We start from the raw sequence: 12,812 nt of genomic DNA, 5'->3' as shown, positions 1-12,812 counted from the left end.
CAAAAAAATTTTACATTAATTTTTCATTTCCCCAAATTGACAGGGTTGAACACATTTTTATTTATTAATATTATTTATCACTGCCACATGTGTCAAGAATTTATTGAATAATTTTGCTAAATATGTAATGAACAGCCTCCCAGTTTCATTTCGAGTATCCCTTTGCATAAACTTAAGAAAATTACAGAATATGAATATTAACCCTATTATAATTTTTAGTTTTGAAATTCATTTTTGATGCAAAACGCTTGTCCTTATTAAGCTCTCACATCCAAACATACTTGACGACAACGATAACGCGTAGGTTGAAAAGTAAATTTATGAAAATTTTATTCAAATTGCATTACTGAAAACACTGTAATGTGTTTTTATTATTTAATTATGATGTAGGTGTACACTTGTTCCATTATTGTATTATAATATACTAAATGTCGATACATATGTACATATTTATTTACACTTAATGAGAATATAATATCTATGGTAAATTGGAAATAATTTTAACAAGGAAATTATTTTTCATCGAAATCGCTATACGAAAAAATATTAACGCATTCTTTTAAAATTACTATGATAATTACAAATATTAAAAATTTTGAGTCACTTATAAGATAAATAGTTTTAATGTTTAACATTTTAAATAATAAACCATTGTGAATGTGTAATAAGTTTTTCTAATTTCCAATACAATTCAAAATACAATTTGCAACTAAACTAAAATAGATAGAGAGATTACTTACTGATAATTGTGATCGCTGGAATATTGACGTTTCCTTTAGGGCATTGTAACCTGGATATGTCGTACAGTAATATGGATTTTATAAATTGGGTTATTCGTATACAATGGGAGTATACCAGTATAAGGTTTGTTTTAAAGAAAAAATTCTGTCGCTTTCAATGCCTTGCGTATAAAATTTCATTTTTTTATATGGAACGGTAAAACAAACTGTAAGACTAATTTTTTTAAAAATTTTGAGAAAAAATGCTAAAAAAAATTTCAATAAAAATTGAAGTTGGAATAAAAAAATAAACTTGAGTCAAATCAATTAATTGTAATGTAGTACTTTTCCCTTCAACCTCTGAAAATACTGCTTTTAAGAACAATAAGCTATGTAACATACCATATTATTAAAATTACTTTCATTCATATATGAATATATTTGAAAAATTGCATACTTTTTGGATGAACGATTTATGCAGTCTTTGAAACAAATCAAAAACAAATTTAAAGAAATTTTGTATAATGCTCGATTTTAAGGGTTAAATGCGTAAATAAGAAAAATTATTATATTTTTTAATGGCATGGCATTTACTGTTAGCTTTCTGCATTTATAGAAATTTTGAAAAAGCATACAGTTTCGAAAATATAAAGAGTCAAAAATTTATAAATTTCAAGAGGCGTTAACTTCAGAAATTAGGTGGCAGTAAAAAATTTTCTTCCATCAAAATAAAATATTCCTTAGTATCTGAAAGCTGTTAAAATTTCAAACTCCTAAAGCCTGAAATCTAGAAAAAAAACGATATCAAAAATTTGTTTTTTTTAAAGTTCAAATATGATATGCCGCGATAGAAGAAACTCACAACCACTTTTCTGCGTTTACAAAATTTGAAAAATATTTTTATCTTCATGGATGCAGAAGTTTTGAAAATATGTCCAAAAACGGCTGTCTGTCCGTTCGTTAGTGAAAGTAATGAGCACAAAATTTTTTTTTGGAAAATTGCTAAAACAAAAAGGTTGATATGATTAAAAGTACAACTTCAACAAGATGAAATCACCTTGAACACAAAAATCTCTGCAAAGTGATCTTTAATTTTTTCATTTTTCCCTTATTGTATTAAATTTGAACGTATTACACATTGATATACGAAATTTCCTTGTAAATTTATTAACAATTTCGTCTTATAGAAGTTTTGGATAAGAAATCGATGCTATTTAATAAAATTTTATTAAATTTTAATTAACAATTACATTAAACATGAAATTAAATTTTATATGTTTACCAATTACAAAATCTTAAAATATTTCTTATTTTAAAAATTTTCAAAAATTAAAATTTTCTTATTTTTTTTTTTAAAAACCATTATTTTTAAGAACACATTTAATATTATTAATAACATTATCATTATAAAGTTCATTTTCAAGGTAAGTGTTATCATAAGCTAAAAAATTATCTAAATTTTTCATATATTTATTTCTATTTTCAATATATTCTTTTATTTCAAATTTATATATAGGTTTTAATTCAATTGTAATTAATTTTTCTTCAAAATATTCTAGCATTTCAGTTAAATATGTACAATTCCAATTATTATTACTGATATCAATTGTAAATCCTCTTTTTGATATACGTGAATTTTTATAATCAAATTCTTTCAATTCATTATTATTAATATGAAGTTTTTGTAACATTCTTAAATCATTTAATATAATATTAAAATTTAATATTGTATAATTATTATAAGATAAATCTAATTCTTCAATATTATTCATTATTTTAAAATTGAAATTTTTAATATTTGTTTCAGATATATTTAAATATAATAAATTATTTAATGTAAAATTATTTTTTGTTTCAGTAATTTTCATATTCCAATTTTTTGATAAATCTAAAATATTTAAATTTTGTAAATATTTCAAATTTTCTTCATTAATTTTTATTAATTTATTATTTGATAAGTGCAATTCATTTAAATCTGTATTATATTCAAATGAATATAAATCAATTGTTTCAATTAAATTATTATTTAAATTTAAAATTTTCAATTTTTTTAATTTATAAAAATCCATATTTTCAATAATTTTTATATTATTTGATTCTAAATTTAAATTAATAATATTTGAATTAGTAAGAATGAATTGATCACCAAACCAATTACCATTATTTAAATCATTTAATAAATTATTTGATAAATCCAAAATTTTTAATTTATTTAAATTAAATGCATAATCATCAATTGATTCTAAATAATTTGAACTTAAATATAAATTTTCCAAATTAATTAAATCTTCAAAAATATTTGATTTTATTTCAAAAATTCCATTTCGTTTTAATGATAAAGTTTTTAAATTAAATAAATTTTTAAATAAATTTTCATTTAATTTTGTTATTGAATTATCATTTATATATAAAACTTGTAATTCTGTAGAATTTTCAAAAATATTATTCTCTAATTTAAATAAAAAATTTTCACTTAAATCTAGTAATATTAAATTCATAATATTTAAAGAATATAAATTTTTAATTGAATTATTTGACAAATATAATTCAATATAATTTTTATTAATAAAATTTTGTAAAAAATCAATATTTTTTAAATTATTACCATCGAAATTTAATATTAGATTTTCCTTTGGAATATGTGGTAATGAAATATTTTTAGAAAATTTACAATCTTGAAATCGTAAGTATCGAGCATTTTTTAATGTATTAATAATTGTATTTAAATCAGCTGCATGACAATTTTTAAAAATGACATATTCTTTTGTTGAATACTCAGATAAATCATAATTGATAAAATCATAAGTGTTATAATAGTTGTTATCATTGTAATAATTTTTATTATAAACGGGAGCATCTGGACTATTACTGTATTTTTGTAGTGCTACTGTACTTTTACCATAATTTGTATCCCAGGCACGTTGATAAGAATTTTTAAAAAATAAAAAAAATAAAAAATATTTTAAAATAATTTTCTTCATTTTCTTTATTTTTTTTTAAATTTTGTAATTTATTAAATTTATTATAAATTTTCTTTTCCTTCAATTACAAGTAAAATTGCGTGTTGATTGATTGAGTTCCGTAATTAAACTAGAATTTTAAAATTAATAATTCAATATTTATGATTTTTTAATGATCGCATTGTATACAGTTAGAGAGGTTTTGTAATCATATCAATTTTCACATGATCAGTTTTTCATATTTCTCTGCACTCCTTTCGTTTAATAATAAGAATAAAAAATTTTAAAAAAATTATTAAGAGAATGCACAGTACATTCAGTTATGTGCTAACCACATCAGATAACAATCAGATTTTTTTTGCAATCAAACTTTATTAACAATCAATTCAATTCAAAGAAAGAAACCTACTTTATTAGACTGACAAAAAATAACATTTAACATCTGCACTTTATTTTTAGAATTTGAAATTGAAGTATGAAATACATGATATCCAGGTCACTGAAACCTTTAAACATTGAACTTTTAACAAGTACTCATTAACCAAAAAATCAGAATGACTGCTGTCAATTTTCATGCAGGTAAATTTGAATTGCTTTTGAATTCAGTAAATTGCAGCTTATGAATGAACAATAAAAAATTGGAAATTTTGCTACTTCTTCGAATTTTCTGCTCTTTCAGAAAGGACTGGAGGGAGTGCAGTTTCTGAAAAAGATACTTTCAAAAGCATATTTTATTATTTAGTTCAGTCGCATTTGGAAAATAATACTAATTCGATTTTAGTGAAAGTGATAATAATTTATACATCGATTAATATCCAGTTGCCAATTTCAATAACAAAAAATTTGTTTGAAAAAAAAAAGAATTTCATGCGAAATTTGCCAATTCAGAAAAAAAATAATTCTAAAATAAATAATTTCGTTTGTGAGAATGAAAGATAAAGTAAGTAAACATTAATTTTTTGTTGCACGGTTTAAATTTCAGTTTATTGATTTTATAGATGGCTATGAATTAAATTTAAATACTACAACGTATAAAGTGTTCAATTTAATCTCAATTTTCAAAAAAAAAAAATCTTCAAAAAATAAAATTTATTTGATTTCGTAAAAAAATTGAAAAAGAAAAAATATTATCAATTTAAATTGCTCCATTTGCTGATATTTTTTCAATCATAGAGGAATGTAAATTTGAAGGTTAATTAAAATCAAATGAATTCAGACCAAATCAATAATTTGTAATGTAGCACATTTCTCTTGAATAAATGAATATTTTTTTTTTTGTGTAAAAACAAAAATCTTCTCCTTAAATTTTATCAACTTAATGGAAATTTCTTCATACAACTGTGGAATGGATGGATGGCGTAATCAAAGGAACGAGTTAAAGGCAGAAAAATTAATTAAAAAATTTTTCTCCTCGAACTGGACTCGAACCAGTGGTCTACCGCTTTTTAGGCGGACGCTCTACCAACTGAGCTACAAAGGCATGAATAAATTGCCGACGAAATGTCTTTCTGACTGAATGACTTTCTTCTTAAATTGTTATCGATAAAGTTAGATAAAACCAATAGTTTGCAAGGTAGCACTTTTCCGTTCAACAAATGAAAGTACTGATTTTAAAACCATTCTGCTGTATTATACGAAATATACGAAAATATTTAAAAAATTGCATACAATTAGGATGAGGAACAAAAAAATAAAAGAATCATTAAATAAAATTTTTCCATCAAAGGTTTAATTTTGTGAGTTAACAAAAATAATTATATTTTTTGATTGTATGGTTTATACCGCTAGTTCTCTGCATTTATACAAATTTAGAGAAGCTTGCAGTTTCAGAAATATAAGAAGCCAAAATTCAAATTTTACAAATTTCGAGAGACAATAACTTGACGAGGGGGTGAACGTGGAAAAAAACTTTCCTTCTAAGAAAATAAAGAATTTGTTAATATCCAAAAGTTCCTAAAATTCAGACTCCCTAAACCTAAAGTCTAGAAGAAAAACGATATCAAAAATTTGGAAATCGAAAACGGATTTTAAATGACGGTAAATTTTAACGGTCATTTTGTTTTTTTTTTAAATTCAAATATTATGGTATGCCGCAGAAGAAAAATCCAGCAACTACTTTTCTGCGATTGCGAAATTTGGAAAAAAAAAAACTAACGGTTTCGCTGCAATAAATAGTTAAAAAATGGTATTTTTAGGGTTTTGGGCGGCTATAACTTTTAAAGAGGAAGGCGGGGGAATTAGGTAAGAATTTTCTTCTGCTGAAATAACTTTCTTGTAAAAAACTGTTTATATATAAAATTTCAGCTTTCTATCTTGAAATAAATTTTGTAAATATTTCCAGACACGGACGGGCAGAATGAAACTAATGAGCAATTTTTTTCAAAAATTTTTTGGAAGAGCGTTAAAAATAGATATTCCATAATTATTTTAAAAAGCAAATGAATATTGTATACTTTAAGGATTATATCTTTAAATTTTTTATCATTGTTTTTTAGTGCTATAGAAACCAAATTGAACATTTATAATACAAAGCAATTTTTATTAAAAAAATACACCCCAAATTAAACCAATGAACAATTTTTATTAACAACACATTTATACTGTTAAATGTCATGTAATTTTTCTGTTTCTGTTAAAATAAAATTTTACATATTGAATCGTCATCTATGACTATTTTGAATTTATCTAGTCATTCTATGTTTTAAATTTAAGATATTATATAAGAGACAAGAAAATTTTATTCAATTATAAAGTGTTAAAGTAAAAATGTTTAAACAATTTTATTGAAATTTCTCTGTTTTATCATTATGATCAAAATTCAACAAAAATTTTCTTAGAAAGTAAAAAATTTCTAAATTCGTTTATAATATTTGTGCCGGAATTTCGAAACAAATAATTAATTTAAATTATTTCGTTGCAACATTTTTATAGTGCTGTAGTACAAACAAGTTTGAATCTAATAAAATTCCAAGAGCGTGTAGACTAAAAATTTCATAAAAATTAATATAATTACGTTAAATAGGCTTAGCCTGTAGTAAAAAACAAAATTCTGACATTAGAATAATTACAACACTTTTTTTCTGTTCTCAATTTTCCGTGAAATCTCCAAAAAAATATAAATTCAAATCTAAAATTTCAATAGCAATAAAAATACACTAATAAAATTAACCAAAATTACTTACCATTTTACAAAGACTGAAAATTTTTAAAAGTTCACATTCTTAAACATTCCTTATGCATTAAAATAAAATTAAAACCCGAATTTTATACAAACACTTTTCAAAAGAAGTCATATAATAGCTTTGAATGTATAAATTAAAAATATAGAGAAAATTAACATGAGAAAATGAAGAAAAAACGAGTGCGAGATGTTTTTTCGTATTACATAGGTAATATTGATGGCAATTCTAGTAAAAGAAATACGTGAATCGTGACTATTATAACCTAATGATCTCCTGTTAATAAAATGAAAATAATAAAAATTAATCGAAAAAATTAAAAAAAAATATATGTTAAAAAAAATTTGGAAGCTCAGAGCCGTGATCTTTATGGATTTTTTATTAAATTCGCATTCTTTTCTTCTGTCTTTCGCTTCATTTGATTAAATGAATTATTTTGAAATTTATGCATATATTACATTAGGTATATTATGTATAAGAGTGTAATAATGACAAAAACTGAACTGGCCGAAGTTCATCATTTTTACAATCCGTGAACATTTTTTATTTTTAATTTCACATTATATGTTGGGTTCATATTATGCATACATAATGTTAGACTAAATATTGATTTACTAAAATTGAAGTGAAATCAGTATAAAATTAAACATTAAACGTTTATCGTAAACAAAAATATACAATTGATTACATAAAAATTTTAATTATAATATTGAAATATTTCGGTAAGTAATGAATATCGTAATTTCAGAATAATATCAAATAATGTTAAAGTTAGAAACGAACTATAGTTTTTTGAAAATCGATTCGAAAATTCATGATTGTGAAGCGCAAATGAACAAACTTTTGAAAAAAATGCCGATTTTTCAATCTGTCTGTCTTTCTATGTACTTGTGTACGTCGTCAGCTATTGACGAAAATTTATAATATCCGGTTTTATATGTTATTGTTGAGTCATTTTAGGGATACTAACATATCTGGTCATACCAATTGAACTTCTAGTACAAGCCAAATTTACATTTTTGCGCAAAAGTAAGAATAACAATAGATTTCCTTTAAATGTAATATAATATCATGCTGGCTATTAAAACATTGAACTGCTAAGCCATTTCTAAAAAATTAATTAAATGATTTTTCTTAAAATTTAATATTTAAGCGCTATGCACCATCATTCAATAAAATCAAATCCTAGAAAGTAACCCTCTACTAAGAACCAACTATTTATTTTTGCGAAATATATTTACTAGAGGACTGTACTATAGTATTCCTGAAACATAAAATAAATATTTTAAAAGAAGTTTTCATAATTTTGTCTGAATTTTTCACGGTAGTAATAATATATTAAATGTGATCGGTATAATGTGCTGATCCCCCAGCCCCTTCTTCCTAAATATACTATCAAAACAAGGTAATGATCGCAAATATTAATTTCATTTTTCAAAAATATTTTAATTACCAATATTTACCGAAACTCTTTTTAAATAACAAGAATATCAATTTTCCTTAATCACAAAAATAATTCCCAAAAATTAAAATAAATTACTTGAATTTAAGTTAATTATACATTTTAAAATATATACATATATATATGTGTTCCATATATTTAACAAAACATCAATTAAAATTGAATTACAAAAATCAGATCACCTAAATATCGAGTGATCAACAACATTCGGTTGCGTAGTGTCACCATTAAATTACCAGTAAAAAATAAAAAGACTGTCGGAAAAACAAACCAAATATTTTACCATCATTCAACTAATTGTATGGTTGGTTTATGAAAATTAAAATAAAAGATCACATAATAAAATCAATTTCAAAAAAATATAAACTATATTTAAAAATAAAAGCGACGCAAACAAACAGAAATGAAATTATGATAAGATTGCTGTGGTGCGCTTCTTTAAAAGATTTTTAAAATTCACATTATACAAAATGAATTAATACCGTGATATACAAGTTAGTATTTGTGTGATGCAACATGAATGCCATTGAATCATACATTATGATATTAAATATTTTTTTTTTTTGTTTCCAAATATTTCCCGTATCCTTTATACTTATGTATGTATAGGATAAAATAAAATGATACAATTAAATTAATGTTTATGAGAAAACCACTAATTAATGTAATTTATTAATGAAAGAGACCACCAAAAGTTCCATAAATTTTATAATATTAAGTTGCATGCATATTTTAAATTGAATTAAAAATGAAAGCATTCAAGTAAGTTTTGTTAAACCAATTGCTATTTTGAGTAAAAATTTTTATTTAATTTTTGTTTAAAATAGATTAATAAATCTTTAATATACAGTTATCATTGTTTTCCTGTTAAGAAATTTTTTGTTTTGAAACTTGGTTGCATGATTACCTCTTAAATTACTTTGTAAATTATCATTGAATATAATTTAATGCCTGCAAAAATATAAATAATTGTAATTAAAGAAAAAATTTACAATTACCACAAATATTTTACGTTTTGTCCCAAATTCTGTTAGAAGGAGCTTAAAATTTCGAGCTTCAGATATGTACTAACAAACTGAGTAACTTACTGTAATAATGGTATGTCTTAATAAATTATTCTTAATATTTAAAAATTTAAACAATTCAATCATTTTATAAAATAAACCTGATATAAAATTTATGAGATGTGTGAATGCTGAATTAAGGGCATTTAATAATTAAATCTATAGAGTTTACACATTAGTCGTTATTTTTAAATTAAATCTTATTTATCACCCAAATTCTGAAAAATTTATCATGGATACGAATCCTTTGCACTTAATGGTTTTTGTTCATAATAAGTGCTTTTTTATTACCGACTGCGTTTCATACAATTTCGAAGTTCGTGTGATGGCAACAAGTTTTGCATATTGAGTTTTCGGTGGAAGAGGTATCGGTCTTTCAGTTTGTCTCTGTACGCGTTTATCTTAAGATTGGCGGCCGATTTTACATTTGCTACCATATCTACGGAACCGATTGACGGAAATTTCACATTTAAGTTCTAGTTCTTACCAAAACTAACTGGTAAACTTTTCAAGAAATATAGGCGGCACAAAGCGAATTTCTATTGAGAGTTAAATTTTCATATTTTTAGATATGTTAACTAAAAGCTTACTAGCATCTTTCACTAAACTAGACAATATACATTGGTATCGGTTGCATGCTGACCACATCAGATTTTTTTTTGCAATGTAACCATTAAAACACACCATTAAATCCACTTTTATACTCACACAATACGTACGATATGCTGCATTTACTTATTAAAAATTACGTATTGTTACTTCGGCATGCCAGAAATAATTGGTTGTATTCTTTATATTCCAAATTTCGAACACTACTGGCTAAATTAATAGAGCTAAAGTGATTCTAAGTGCTTGTTTGTCATGCGATCAAATAATATCGCAGATAAAATTAAATAAAAATTTTTTTAAAAAAATTTTAAACTTGTTTTCTGGCTAATCTAGCAGAGATAAGTAATAAAAGTCTACTGTATTAATCAGAGCTGGTGACATTCTACTCATAAATCATTGGTAAATAATACACTAATTTCAGAGAAGACTTTCCTTTGCCAATATTTATAAAAAAGTGATTTAAAGCATTTCAATCAGAAATTTTATTAACTATATAGTAGTATATTAAGTAAGAAATTATCTCATAAAGTATATTTACTTTTAATATATGTACTATGAGCAAGTGGAAAGATAGACTATATATTTAATGTATATAAAAAACATATAGAAACAAAACAAGCTAAAATATTGTTAATGTCGTGACAGGAAAAGGAAAAAATGTTAAAAATAAGAAAACAAAACAATTAAAATAAACTAAAAAGTCTGTCAATTAAGGACGCCTCCACATTTGTTTGCCTTGTGTATAATTGCATTTAGATATAAAATTTTCTCTGAAGTCGTCTCTAAAATTTTCAAAATACGAAATGTATATGGCTGGCTATTCATGTAGAATACAAAATGTCTATTGAATTGAAGAATAACAATAATTAAATAAAAAAAAAATAACAAACATATGATTTAATTTCAATTAAATAGTAATCAATCCAAAGAGAAACGAAACATTCGTAAGAGAATTAATTCACGTCATTAAGATTTACTTTTTGATATTGAAGATTTTTCTTCATTCACATATACTTCTATAAAAATATCGTTTTTTTTGCATTGAATTATAATATTCGAAATTCAAGGGTAATACCACAACGAAATAAAGGATAGAATTTGGAATGCACAGCATCCACATTGTATCCAGGAAAATTGTAAAATTTCAACAATAATAATGAAAGAATTTAAACATCGTAACAAAATCCGGTGAGAATAAAATTTTGAAATTTTGAAAACCGAAAATTTTTTGATAAATTTTAGGTAAAGTAGTTACTTTACATCAATATATTACACAAATTTTGATATGATAACCATCCAACTCGTATCGCTGCACAAGACACCAATATTACACCAAGAACAAGTAAAATCCCGTCTGAAGAACGAAAATGCGATTGGTTTTCAACAAACTGTAAGATTTTAGACCATTCAAATGTAGGATATTGCATATAAGGCTATACAAAACCGTAAAAATCTAAAAATTTAGAATAATCTAGAGCTGTAAACACCCACAAAATCTTGCATAAAACCTTGGATTTAATACAAAAAATGCATTCATTCTTGACATAAAATTTATCGCATTTTTGCTCATATGAAGAACTGGCTTTAAACAATAAATAATTATGAGTAATTAATTTCGAATAAATTCAAAAATTTCAATGAAGCATTAAACGTCTTGAACTTCACATACACTACACTTACGGCAAAGGCATACCTTAAAGTAGGCTTGCGTTAAATTATCTTTCGATTTTCTTTATTTTTTTCCAATTAAATATTTTTCCTGTTTCTAATTTATTTCGAACATAGTCCATAATAATTCGTTTGTAGTTAAATGACTCAGACAAACATTTAAATCAAATTTCTTTGAACATTTTATTAATTTTCAAAAGATTTATTAATTAATATTTTCCCTATGTAGTAATACCAACAAGCTTAGTAATTTATTAGTATTTGCACTATAGAATTATGATGATGTAGAAAAGTTTCTATAATGAGTTTTTAGTTTGATCAATCTCGAAATGAAAATATTTGATTGATCTGACATAAATTTATTCAATATGAAAGTATTTGCCATAGTTTCCAATTTCTTTTTAATAATAATACAATTCAGTCTGAAGATTATTAAATGAGGCAAATAAATGTTCTCTTCACATAATTCAATATTCTGATTTCTGTTATTGTAATAATGATTAAGCTTGCTTAAAATCATATTTAAATTTCCATAAAATCAACGTAGTTGCATAGATCAATGAAACACATTAAGAATCATTGTGGAGCAAATAATTGAGGGAAACTCACCATTACACGTCGCATTCGCTGATTTTGAAACAGCATTCGATGCAATACATCGCAAAAGCATATGGGAGGCACTAAGAAGGAAAAAGATCCCGCAAGAAATAATCAACATAGTAAAGGTACTGTACGAAAGAAATGTTACAAAAGCATTACATGGCAATTCGCTAAGTGAGCCAGCCAAGACAAATAGTTAAAAAAGGTTTCCCTCTACCCGGTAATCTTCCATTCGGTCATAGATAAAGTAATGAAAGAAGTCACGCGTACGCCTAGAGGCATAAGACGGTCATTAGCAAGTCGCTTTGAAGACTTAGATTACGCGGACGACTTTGCCCCGCTTTGCTATACGTATGAAGAAATGCAAGGCAAATTAATTTACTACACGATAAAGCAAAAAGAGCTGAACCCTGAATGAATACAAACAAAACTAGATTTCTAGGAATAAGAAACCGAAACAGGGGCAATTCAAGATAAATAACGCAACAATAGAAAATGTAAATAAATTCAATTACCTCGGTAGTATAATTACTACGCAGAAGGGTACAGAA

At 24.4% G+C, this 12,812-nt stretch overlaps 1 non-coding gene across 1 annotated transcript; it reads right to left on the bottom strand.

The window, feature by feature from the left end:
• Nucleotides 1-5,085: 5,085 nt before the first annotated feature.
• Trnaf-aaa (transfer RNA phenylalanine (anticodon AAA)) lies at nt 5,086-5,159 on the bottom strand. The gene has a single exon. It is a non-coding gene; the product is annotated as a tRNA-Phe (tRNA).
• Nucleotides 5,160-12,812: the final 7,653 nt, after the last annotated feature.

The sequence above is a fragment of the Condylostylus longicornis genome, unplaced genomic scaffold (assembly GCF_029603195.1).
Source record: "Condylostylus longicornis isolate FDR11 unplaced genomic scaffold, ASM2960319v2 ptg000148l, whole genome shotgun sequence".
Lineage (NCBI taxonomy): Eukaryota > Metazoa > Arthropoda > Insecta > Diptera > Dolichopodidae > Condylostylus > Condylostylus longicornis.
The sequence above is the reverse complement of the archived record's forward strand: the minus strand, read 5'-3'. Positions and strand labels throughout refer to the sequence as shown.